The sequence below is a fragment of the Vitis vinifera genome, chromosome 10, assembly GCF_030704535.1.
Source record: "Vitis vinifera cultivar Pinot Noir 40024 chromosome 10, ASM3070453v1".
NCBI classification, from domain to species: Eukaryota; Viridiplantae; Streptophyta; class Magnoliopsida; order Vitales; family Vitaceae; genus Vitis; species Vitis vinifera.
Window position 1 is genome coordinate 2860231 of NC_081814.1, and position 11499 is coordinate 2871729.

The window sequence follows — 11499 nt, forward strand, 5'->3', positions numbered from 1 at the left end:
ACGGCGACGACAGCGGCGCCGAAGCTCCCGCCGGTGCTGTCGTCAATGGGGATGCGGAGGTGGAGAAAGTGAAGCACAAGAAGCCCGAGGCTTCTCTTGGCGATCCTCGGGTGGAAAAGCTATGGGTGGCAGCAATGTTCAGGAAGCGTTTATGGTTGCTATTGGGCTTGAGGGTGATGATTTTTGCTAAGTGGGCTTGGGCTTGATGAAGATGGAGCTTATTAGTGGGCTTAAGCTTATGGATTGGGCTTATGATGGAGGTGAAGCCCAAAGCCCTTTTTAATTCCTATTATTATCATTATTTTTAATTCCTATTATTATTATTATTATTAGCGGATATTATTATTATTATTATTAACGGATATTATTATTATTATTATTATTATTGCTATTACTATTATTATTATTATTATTATTATTATTATTAATAATTATTATTATTATTATTATCACTATTATTATTATTGTTAACATTGTCATTATTATTATTAATTCAACTTTCAAAATCTTATTATTGTTATTATTATCAATTCACACTTTCATAATCTTATTATTATTATTATCATTAATTCAACTTTTAAAATATCATTATTATTATTATTATTATTATTATTATTATTATTATTGCTATTACTATTATTATTATTATTATTATTATTATTATTATTATTATTATTATTACTATTATTATTATTATTATTATTATTATTACTATTATTATTATTGTTAACATTGTCATTATTATTATTAATTCAATTTTCCAAATCATTATATTATTAATATTAATTCAAGCTTTTAAAATCTTATTATTATTATTATTATTATTATTATTATTATTAATTCAACTTTCAAAATCTTGTTATTGTTATTATTATCAATTCACACTTTCATAATCTTATTATTATTATTATCATTAATTCAACTTTTAAAACATCATTATTATTATTATTATTATTATTATTATTATTAATTCAACTTTTAAAATCTTATTATTGTTATTAATTCAACTTTTAAAATATTATTATTATTATTATTATTAATTCAAATTTTAAAATATTATCATTATTATTATTATTATTAATTCAACTTTCAAAACCTTATTATTATTATTATTATTTCAAAATCTTATTATTATTATTATTATTATGATTATTATTATTATTATTATGATTATTATTATTATTATTAATTCAATTTTTAAAATATTATTATTATTATTATTAATTCAACTTTCAAAATCTTGTTATCATTATTATTATTATTATTATTTCAAAACCTCATTGTTATTGTTATTATTATTATTATTATACTATCTCTCAGTTCAATTTCCTAATATTATTATTATCATTATTATTATTGTTATTATTAAAAATCTATATCCTCGCAATTTAATTTCCTAAGGTTCATTTCTTATTATTATTATTATTAGTATTATTAAAGATCTATATTCTCGCAGTTCAATTTCCTAAGGTTCACTCATTATTATTATTATTACAAATTCAACTTTCAAAACCCATATTCTCGCAAATCAATTTCCTAAAGTTCATTTCTCATCTTCTTTGGCAAATTTCATTTTAATTACCGGAGCTCTAATATTTCAAATTTAATTCCCAATACTCCAATTTTCAAGTAAGCTCCAATAATCCAGTTTTCACTCGAATAGTTTTTAATCACATTTCAGTTCCTAAATAATCTTCTGATCTTCTTGATTCTGCATAAGCAATAGTGATTCCTTCATAATTCTAAAACACGGGATTTGTGGGATTAGCTCATGAACAATAAATCGGGCTTTGTTGGGGGCCCTATGTTTGACCCCTTTTGATTGTCAATTATCGTGCTTACTGTATTTTGCTTGAGCTTCGTTTTGCACTCCGATATGTATGAGCCATGTTTTGTATTCATTAATTGTGCACTAATCCCGTTTCTTGATAGCGCGTTGTGGCTCGTGGCCGAGGTACGCATCCACTCCCTTTCTAGTCAATCTCTATACGTATTCTGGTTCTCGTTTGTGCATGATTGACGTGAGTGTTCATTGACTTTCTTATTCGATTGCCACATCAGCTTCCTTTTATTAGTAGAGACCCGACTTTAGGGACTTAGAGGGGTGTTATGGTCTTCACCGTACATTCCCGATAAGTAACTTGACCCCCGAACTCGATCCGGTTTTTCACAGACCACCTTTTCCAAAACAAGGAGTCACACTTAGGGTTTTTCTTTCTTATTTTGTTTACCCTTTAAAAATAAAACAAAAATAAGTGGCGACTCCAAGTCAATTTTTCTTAATCAATAAAGATCAATTTTTCGAAATCAAAATCGAGCTCGCCATCGAGTGGAAAACGCATTGAGCCGAAATGTGGGGTCCACACTACCCTATCAGGTAACTCTCCCAAAATTATATACACAAGATTCCTTGACGTGAAATAGTAGGCATTTGATGGCGACATTTGGCAATTCCCTTTCCATTGCCAAACTTCGGCAGCAGTGTTTCCGAAACGTGCATGGTGGTGGTAGACGAGTGCTTGATGGAGGAAATTTGGAGGTTCCTGCCTTCCAGGTTGTGGAGCTCATTTCAGCATATGGGCTTGCACCGATTTCTAGATCAAGGTCTCATCTGACGGTCAAGTTCAAACACAGAAAAGAAAAGAACATAGAAGAGAGGTTTTGGGAGGGTTAGTCACCTCTTTTCCAATAAAAGATCTAAAGCCACTAATAAAAAAACCAACCCACTTCATAATTTCGAACATAAAAGATTGCCTTCTTACTTAAGATTTTGAAAATTGAGGTTACCGTATGATTGTACATGAAAAAAAAAAACGATGTTCATAAATATCCTTTGTAACAAAATAATAAGTGATTTATTTTTTAAAATAAATAAATAAATAAATAATCAATTTTATAAATAAATATCTAGTTTCCAATAAATCAAAAGTTCTGCAAAGCGTTACATAATATACATAGAGAGGTGTGGTGAAGAGACGCTTGGCTTACTGATACAAAGCTATTGAGCAGGCTAATAGTGCTAAAGCAAACGATTTGTACGTGACAGAGGTTGGCATGGCGCCCTTGTCCTTGTGGAAGAAAAGCCCTTGGTATACAGGCAGGTTGATGAGAACAACGACCCCACATAAGATACCCTGCAGTGCTAATGACTCCAAAGCTTTGATTTGAATACCCACAAACACCCTCTTTACACAACAAACAAAACTGAACAGATTGAGCATTGCTAGTGTGGCTATAATGGTAAACATTGGTGAAGGAGAGCCGAACTCCATAACTTCTTGCTCGTATCTTCGAGACACATCTTCATCAGACACCTTTGCAGTGACTGCAAAAGTGGTCTCAGCAAACCCTAGTAGCTTCAAGATTGTATCAAGGAGGACAAAGAAATAGGAAGTTGTCCTTCTCAACGCCCATATCCTCTATTCATTCCACCAACCTTGGGTTGTGCCACCAAACCAAAGAAACTCGCCTAAGCTGTATGCATACTTGGCAATGATGACATAGGCAAAGGGCAGTGCCCACAGGCTTGATATCTGAAAGGGGTATAATTCTTAATAATAATGATGAGTTTGGGATTAATTTGCTTTAGTAATGTTAAATTCATTCCTCTGGAAACAAGGAGATGCCTCCAAGTAGACAGAGGGATGGGACATCGACATAGTATAGTGTAGGCAAGCAGTTTGGAGCCCAGAGCAGCTAAGGACAATATGAGAATTGAAGCTCTAGAGGAATCCTTTTATGCTCATATAGGAGGGGGCAGTACCTTGAGAGAAAGATCTGGAAGTTGCCTTCAGACCATCTCTTGTGTTGTATTAATGACTGCAATAGTGTTGTAGGGGCAACACCTACAAAGCCTTTCCTTTCTGGGCTGAAACTGATGGATTTCCAACCTCTGCATTGTATTGATAATCCTGTAATTATATCTTCCACTAAACTACCATACTTCAAACCCATCTGCAAGTCAACATAAGCATGAAGTTTCTTACTCGAAGAAAGAAGAAAAAGGAAAAAAGTAAAACGATGGCATTGATGAGACAAATAGAGGAACCTCTTTTCCCCATTGGGTGTTCTCTACATAGCTGTTGAATTTTTAATTTTGCCTTAGTATCGGCTGGAATTTGAATTTTAAAGTTAGATATTGCAACTGGAGTCTTGCACAAAATTTGCACATCCAAATATTTTCTTGTTTTTATTTGATCAAGATTTGGTTTCTATTTTATAGGAAGTAGTTGTTCATCATCTAGTAGTTTGATTTTCTACTATTCTAATGTCATTTCAGTTACAAGCTCATAAATAAATTCAACACTCTTCATCAATAAAAAGTATGTTCCAATAGCCTAAAAATAAATATTCTGCATAAGTGTTTAATCTAAGATCATCATTTTGGTATCAGAGCAGAAATTATCTTGAGGGGCCAGTGAGTTGAGTGAGCTAGAAGTTATCTTGAGGGGTTAGTGAGTTGAGTGAGCCTGAATACCTTGAGAGTGCCTAAACTCCTATAGACCCTTGAGGTGAGTGAACCCAAAACACCATGAGTGAACCCAAATAACTTCTAAAATCATCTAGCAATAGAGAAGTCAAGTCTCACAACTGCACCATCAATTCTTGATGGAGACAATTATGAAACTTGGGTTGTTAGAATGATAGTTCATTTACAAGCACTTGATGTTTGGGAAGCAGTGAAAGAAAATTATGAAGTTCCTCTCTTGGGAGCCAATCCAACTGTGGCTCAAATGAAGTTGCATAAAGAAAGAAAGACAAGAAAGACTAAAGCGAAGGCTTGCTTGTTTGCTGCAGTTTCACCATCAATTCTCATCAAAATCATGAAAATTGATTTAGTTGCAAAAATTTGGGAGTATCTCAAGGAGGAATACAAAGGAGATGAAATAATCAATAACATGCAGGTGATGAACTTGATTCGAGAATTTGAAATAAAGAAAATGAGGGAGTCTGATGCTGTTAAAGACTATGCTACACAACTTCTTTCACTAGCATACAAAGTTAGGTTGCTTGGAAAAGAATTTTCCAATGAGAAGATTGTTCAAAAGATATTGGTTACACTTCCTGAGAAATATGAAGTTACAATTTCCTCTTTGGAGAATTCAAAGTGATAAAACAAAGGCTATGAATAATTAAGGAAAATACCCAAAATGGGGGGTGAATTGTATTTTTTCAAAATCTTTTTCCACACAATAATATATGCACAAAATAAATAAAGGAAAGAGATAAAGTTAGAGAATTCAAACTCGGGTTTATAGTGATTCGGCACTTCTTTGCCTACGTCCACTCTCCTCAATCTCCTAACCGAGTGAGGGGTCCACTAACTTGAAGCTTCAATCAAGCTTTCAATCTTCTTACACTTGGATTCCGGCTCTAATGGGCTCTTACACAATCTCTTCAAGATTTGAACCACTTAAAGGCTTTCACACTCAGTTTACACAAAGATGAAACTCTCAACCTAGCTTAAGGATGACTCAAGTACAAGAGAAAGCTAGGATGCTTTACAAGAGTGCACTAAGAATATGCAAGTGATGGTTCAATGCACTAAGAAAGAAATGAGAGCTTTTTGATGAAGAATAGGTAGGTAGACAATTGATTGTAAAGGTTCTCTTAGTCATAAATGAAGTGGAGCTCTCAATTTATAGGTTTCTAAGCTCGGAAGACAAAAACAACAGAAAGTAGCCTCGACCGGACGAGCAAAGGGTCGACCGGTTCACTAGCCGTTAGAGCATTTAATGCATGATAGGTTACCGTTGCCTCAACCGGACCTCGACCGGTAAAGGAATCACCTCGACCGGGAAAAGAAGGCTACTGGGAGAGAGAGAAGGTTTTTAACCTTCCTCGACCGGTCCTCAACTGGACGACCTAAATCGATCGACTGGTTCCTTAACCGGTTGACCGATTGGCCTTAGCCTCGACCGGTTGAGCCTTTTGGCTCCGAAAACCTATCATTTTTTATTTCTTTCTTTTCCAATACTTAAGCAAGGTCTTTAGGTCAGTTAATATGCCAATTTTGAATCAATTTGCCTAAGGTATATTTAATAAAACTCGGGTTTTAAAGAAAATCAAGTTTTAAAGAATAAACCGAGTTTTCTAAGATGCATAAAAAGGTATGAACATCCTAAGTGCACTCATGCTATCATCTTACATTCATTTCCTATGATCTCAAGTCTTCCAAGCGTCTCGATCTTGTATCCATTTGGTCCTTTGATGAATTTTCGAGTTTACACCTGAGATTCTTAAACGTTAAACCAATTAGTTACTTAACCATGGTTTGTTATCATCAAAACCCGATTAGGAGAACCCTTGGGCTAACACAAAGGATTTGTCAACTATTAGCTTGATAGAATTATTATATTCATTGGAGGCTGTGGAACAAATAAGACTCATGAGACAAGGAGATACTATAGAAGGAGCATTTCAAGCAAGAATGCAAAAAAATGCAGGCCATAAAAATGGAAAGAAGAACAAGAAGAAGAAGAACAAGCCAAACAACAACAACCAGAAAAATGGAGTTTTTCCACCTTGTCCTCATTGCAAGAAAACAAATCATTCTCCACAAAAATGTTGGTGGAGACCAGATGTGAAATGCAACAAGTGTGGTAAACAAGGGCGTGTGGAGAGGATTTTCAAAAATCAACAACAGGAAGAAACTAGTGCAACAGTTGACCAATGACTGGAGGAGCAATTGTTTGCGAAAATGTGTTTTGCTAATAAAAACACCTCTAAAAGCTGGCTTATGGATAGTGGTTGTACAAACCACATGACTAATGATCAAGATCTTTTAAGAGAACTTGTTAGAACAACTATTTCCAAAGTCAGAATTGGAAATGGTGAGTATATTCCAGTGAAGGGCAAATGAATGGTTGCTATCGAAAGCCAAATAAGTTTGAAACTCATTTATGATGTTTTGTTTGTGCCTGACATTGACCAAAACTTACTCAGTGTTGGACAACTTGTTGAGAAAGGATTTAAAGTTTATTTTGAAGATAGGAATTGCATTATCAAGGATGCTGAAGGCAAAAAGGTGTTTAACATAAAAATGAAGGGCAAGAGCTTTGCCTTGAATTTACTGAAAGATGAGCATGCTGCTTGTTTTGCAACAAGATAGTACAACAATGCTTTGGCACAGAAGGCTCGGGCACTTTCATCATGATGTTGTGCTCTACATGAAGAAAAATCAAATAGTTGAAGGACTTCTTGACTTAGAAAAAGATCTTCCTATATGTGCTACTTGTCAATTTGGGAAGCAAACTAAACTTCATTTTCCAAAGAAAACATCCTAGAGAGCAACCCAAAACTACAATTGGTGCATACTGATGTTGGTGGACCTCAAAAGACGCCATTCTTGAAAGGAAGCATTGTTCACCAACTCACTGCACCATATAATCCATAACAAAAAGGAGTCGTGGAGAGGAAAAATAGAACAATTTTGGAGATGACAATATGCCTTGTGCATGAAAAAAATCTGCCTAAAATTTTTTGTGCTGAAGTTGCAAGTACAACAATATATTTGTTGAACAGATTGCCAACAAAAATGTTAAAAAAGCAGACCCCTTTCAAAGCTTGGTTTGGTTATCAACCTAAAGTAATGAAATTGAAAACATTCGGTTACTTATGTTTCTCTTTTGTTCCTAAGGTGAAAATGGACAAGCTAGAAAAACAATCAGAGATGAGAATTTTCGTTGGATACAGTGACACTTCAAAGGCTTATAGAATTTACTTGCCACAAACTAATAAAATTGTGGTGAGTAGAGATGTCAAGTTTTTGAAAACAAAGAAATGAAGTTGGGATGAAAAGATGCAGCAGTATAATGATGAAAATGTTGATGAGCTTCCAGTTAGAGGTACCCGAAAACTCTTTGATATTTACTGTTATGTTGATGCTACTGCTGCTGTAAATCAAGTTTTATGACTTAGGAAGTTGCTGACAGATTTGGACATGAAGCAAGAAATGAGTACTCAAGTGTTTGTTGACAACCAAGCTGCTATATCTATTGCCAATGACCCAATTTTTCATGGCAAAACAAAGTACTTCAAGATTAAACTATACTTTCTAAGAGAGGTGCAGAAGGAAGGAGATGCACATATAGTTTATTGCAACATGGAGAGTCAAAATGTTGATATATTCACTAAACCTCTACCTAAAGCAAGGTTTGAGTTTCTACGTGGAAGACTTGGAGTTTGCATCTACTAAGTCAAGGAGGAGTGTTGAATTTTGAATTTTGCCTTAGTATCTGCTAGAATTTGAATTTTGAAGTTAAATATTGCAGCTGGAGTCTTGCACAAAATCTGTAACATCCAAATATTTTCTTGTTTTTATTTGGTCAAGATTTGGTTTCTATTTTATAGGAAGTAGTTGTTCATCATCTAGTAGCTTGATTTTATGCTATTCTAATGTCATTTAAGTTACAAGCTCATGTATAAATTCAACACTCTTCATCAATAAAAAGTGTGTTCCAACAGCCCAAAAATATATATTCTTCATAAGTGTTAAATCTAAGATCATCATTTTGGTATCAGAAAGTTATCTTGAGGGGCCAGTGAGTTGAGTGAGCCTGGATACCTTGAGAGTGCCTAAACACAAAGAATAGCTACAACTTGCAAGGACCTTGCACAATGCTTCTAATACACTTGCACTTTCTCTTGCCGTTCTGTCGGTCTCTCTCTTCCATTCTCTCTCACATTCCTCGCTATATTTCATTCCACACAGTGCCTTTCTCCTGTGAAAGCACCCACTACCGATATAGCAAGGCCCTCCATTAGCATCAAGTCCTGGAAGGTCCACCTTTTTCACCAATTTGTCATCCGACAATAAAATTCATTAGGAATCCTTGATCTCTCTAGCCAAAATAGTAATGAATACATAGTTCTTTTCCAATTTTGCCTACCTCATTAAGCACCCTAAAGCAGGTGCCATATAAGTCATTCGTAGTGAGATTATTATAGCTCGGTGGAAACTGGACATAAGCAATTTCATGGCCCTTCTGTTCATCCATGAAAAAGCACAAAGCATCTCTCACCGATTCTGAATTGTTGGAGTACATGTCACAGTCCACATTAAGAATGATCGAACCGTTGCTTATCTTTGATGACACCCTTATCTGTTCACCCAAATCATAATCACCCGTATAAAAAATGATGCAATAGGCCGAGGTGCATTGGAGGAAAGCTCAACTGATTTTATGGATTTAGGATTCATGTGTGTAGAGGCTAGAGCAAAGTTTTACCAGTGAATTCATAGCTCCAGCTTTAAAATTGTGGTGGTATTGGGGTCTCTTCTCCCGGGACAAGTATACTAGAGTTGGCAAGGATTGGCCTTCAACATCCACAGCCTTGTCCTCTCTCCCATCAATTAGTATCTGTTATTCTATATTATATTAGTGAAATATGAAGCTCACAAATATAAATGTTTTGATTTTCAAGCACCTGAACAATGGACTGATGATTATACTGTGTAGAGACATGGTTCCACTCTTGAAATCCTTTGTGCTCCTTTCTTATTTCTTCTGAAACCCTGCCCAGTCTAGTGGTGGTTTCAATTCTATTCTTCATGTCTTCATACGATTTCTACAATGAGAAAACAGAGTAAGTGTTACACTGGAGCCAGAAAACCGATAAAAGGCCCTAGTTATAATGGTTAAAGATGAAAAATTCGAGCACTGTGAGTGTAAAACTTACTGCCAAAGCTACAAAGCCTAATGAAAAATAATTTGGTTAAAATTCGTTCATGATAGTAGTAATAGTGACAGACTTAATAGAATGCATTTTAAGATCAGAATCCGAGTATAATCCTAAAAAAAAGGTTCAAACCTAATCTGTGTTGTCTTTGAATTCCAACATGACTGTTCATTATTTGTAATATAATTTAGGAAGGAAAAATATCTGGAAGAATATGGGAAGCAATGATCTAAGCATGGTGGGACCAGTATATGGAAGAGGGCTGAGGATGTGATCTCTTTACAGTCTGTAGCAGAAAACAAATTCAATGACAGGACAGCTTTCTTCTTCTTGCTTCTTTCTTGGGTAATTTGAAGCGAACAATTTGTGTACATTGCATCTGAGTCTTATTCCAACTTCATTCAATTTTTTTTTATAACAAATACTAGAAAGGTGGACCACCAACTCAGGGCAGCCATGGAAGGATATCCTTAGTGCAAAATTTAAAAACTAAAAAAATTGAAAGAGAAAAGAATGGCAAGGAAGAAGAACCATTATTGGGGAGGTTGAATGAACTCAGGGCAGCCACGGAAATAGTGCAAATATGTTAAAAATAAATGTTCAAACGGAAATTAATCTTAAACTAAAATTCATAGAATCCAAAGAAAAAGAAACAGAGAAAGTTATACCTTGATGGAGAACCGCTCTTGAGCCATGAGAGGATTACTATCATGGGGTTTGGGATTTGTGGAAAAATAAGCAGCAGGTGACCTTGGTTCTATACTGAACTTCCTGCAAAATGGTAGCCAATGTTTTGAGAAGCAAGAGGTCTCTAACAAGGCATAGAAGGTCAGGTCTGAGCCTCCATCATCAGAGAGATAGCCGCATAATTTTTGTGATGGATAATTATAAGCTATTGATTTTCGTGCAACGATTCTTAGTGAAAAATTAGAAAAAAATGAAAAGAAAACACACAGATTTAACGTGCTTCGAAAGATTGCCTATGTCCATTGGAACACGGAAGAAGACTTTCACTATATTTCAATTAGGGTTACATAAAAAGGTATTTATATTAACACTCAAGTATTGAAATTCTAAGAATACCCTTGAACTATACCATGAAATATAAGTTTAAAGGGCAAATGTCGTCGCTTTGCTCCGGAATTGACCCATTTTTTTCCATGTCTTTCACTCAATATAAGTCACATACTACAACATAAGCCACGAATGATAAAACAGTGTTGATGACCATGATGGGCAGCTCTATTCTTGGTACTGCAGTGCACACAAATATGCCTATGCCTGGAAAAGCGTTCTCGTATCTGCAATTAAGTTTCACAATAGGCAATTAGCAAGTGAAGATGGAGGCAAGAAAAGGGAGAGGAAGAGAGAAAAGATCACCTCTGAGAGAGCCTGTCTTTGAAGGTGTAGCGATAGATGGGGTTCCATCTGACGAATTGAGTGATGAACCAGTACAAACTGAACCACAATTCAGCTAAAGATAAACCCATCCAAGCCCATCTTCTCAGCAGTTGTCCATCTGCAGCTGGGAAGTGAACCACCCTATAAATACAGATAAAAGTGATGCCCACCAAAACTGATGCTGCATAGCATCTGAATAGTATACGACCCCTAGCAGCTTTTGTTTCAAAGAGAGGAAGATAGCCATCTTTGCCCGTTGCTTCTGTCTTTCTCTGACCACCATGTGATCAGCTTATATAAATAGTTTGGTTTGCATTTTTCATTTTATTGTTGTTATGGTCAAAACTTTACTTTGCCGCTTTAAATGGCATCAAAGAAAGGAGTAAAAACAAATTATCCCATCTAAGCCCACACATC

At 35.1% G+C, this 11499-nt stretch overlaps 1 pseudogene; it reads right to left on the reverse strand.

Moving 5' to 3' along the window:
- Positions 1 to 2918: 2918 nt before the first annotated feature.
- Positions 2919 to 11369, reverse strand: LOC100855218 (cellulose synthase-like protein E6; annotated as a pseudogene).
- Positions 11370 to 11499: the final 130 nt, after the last annotated feature.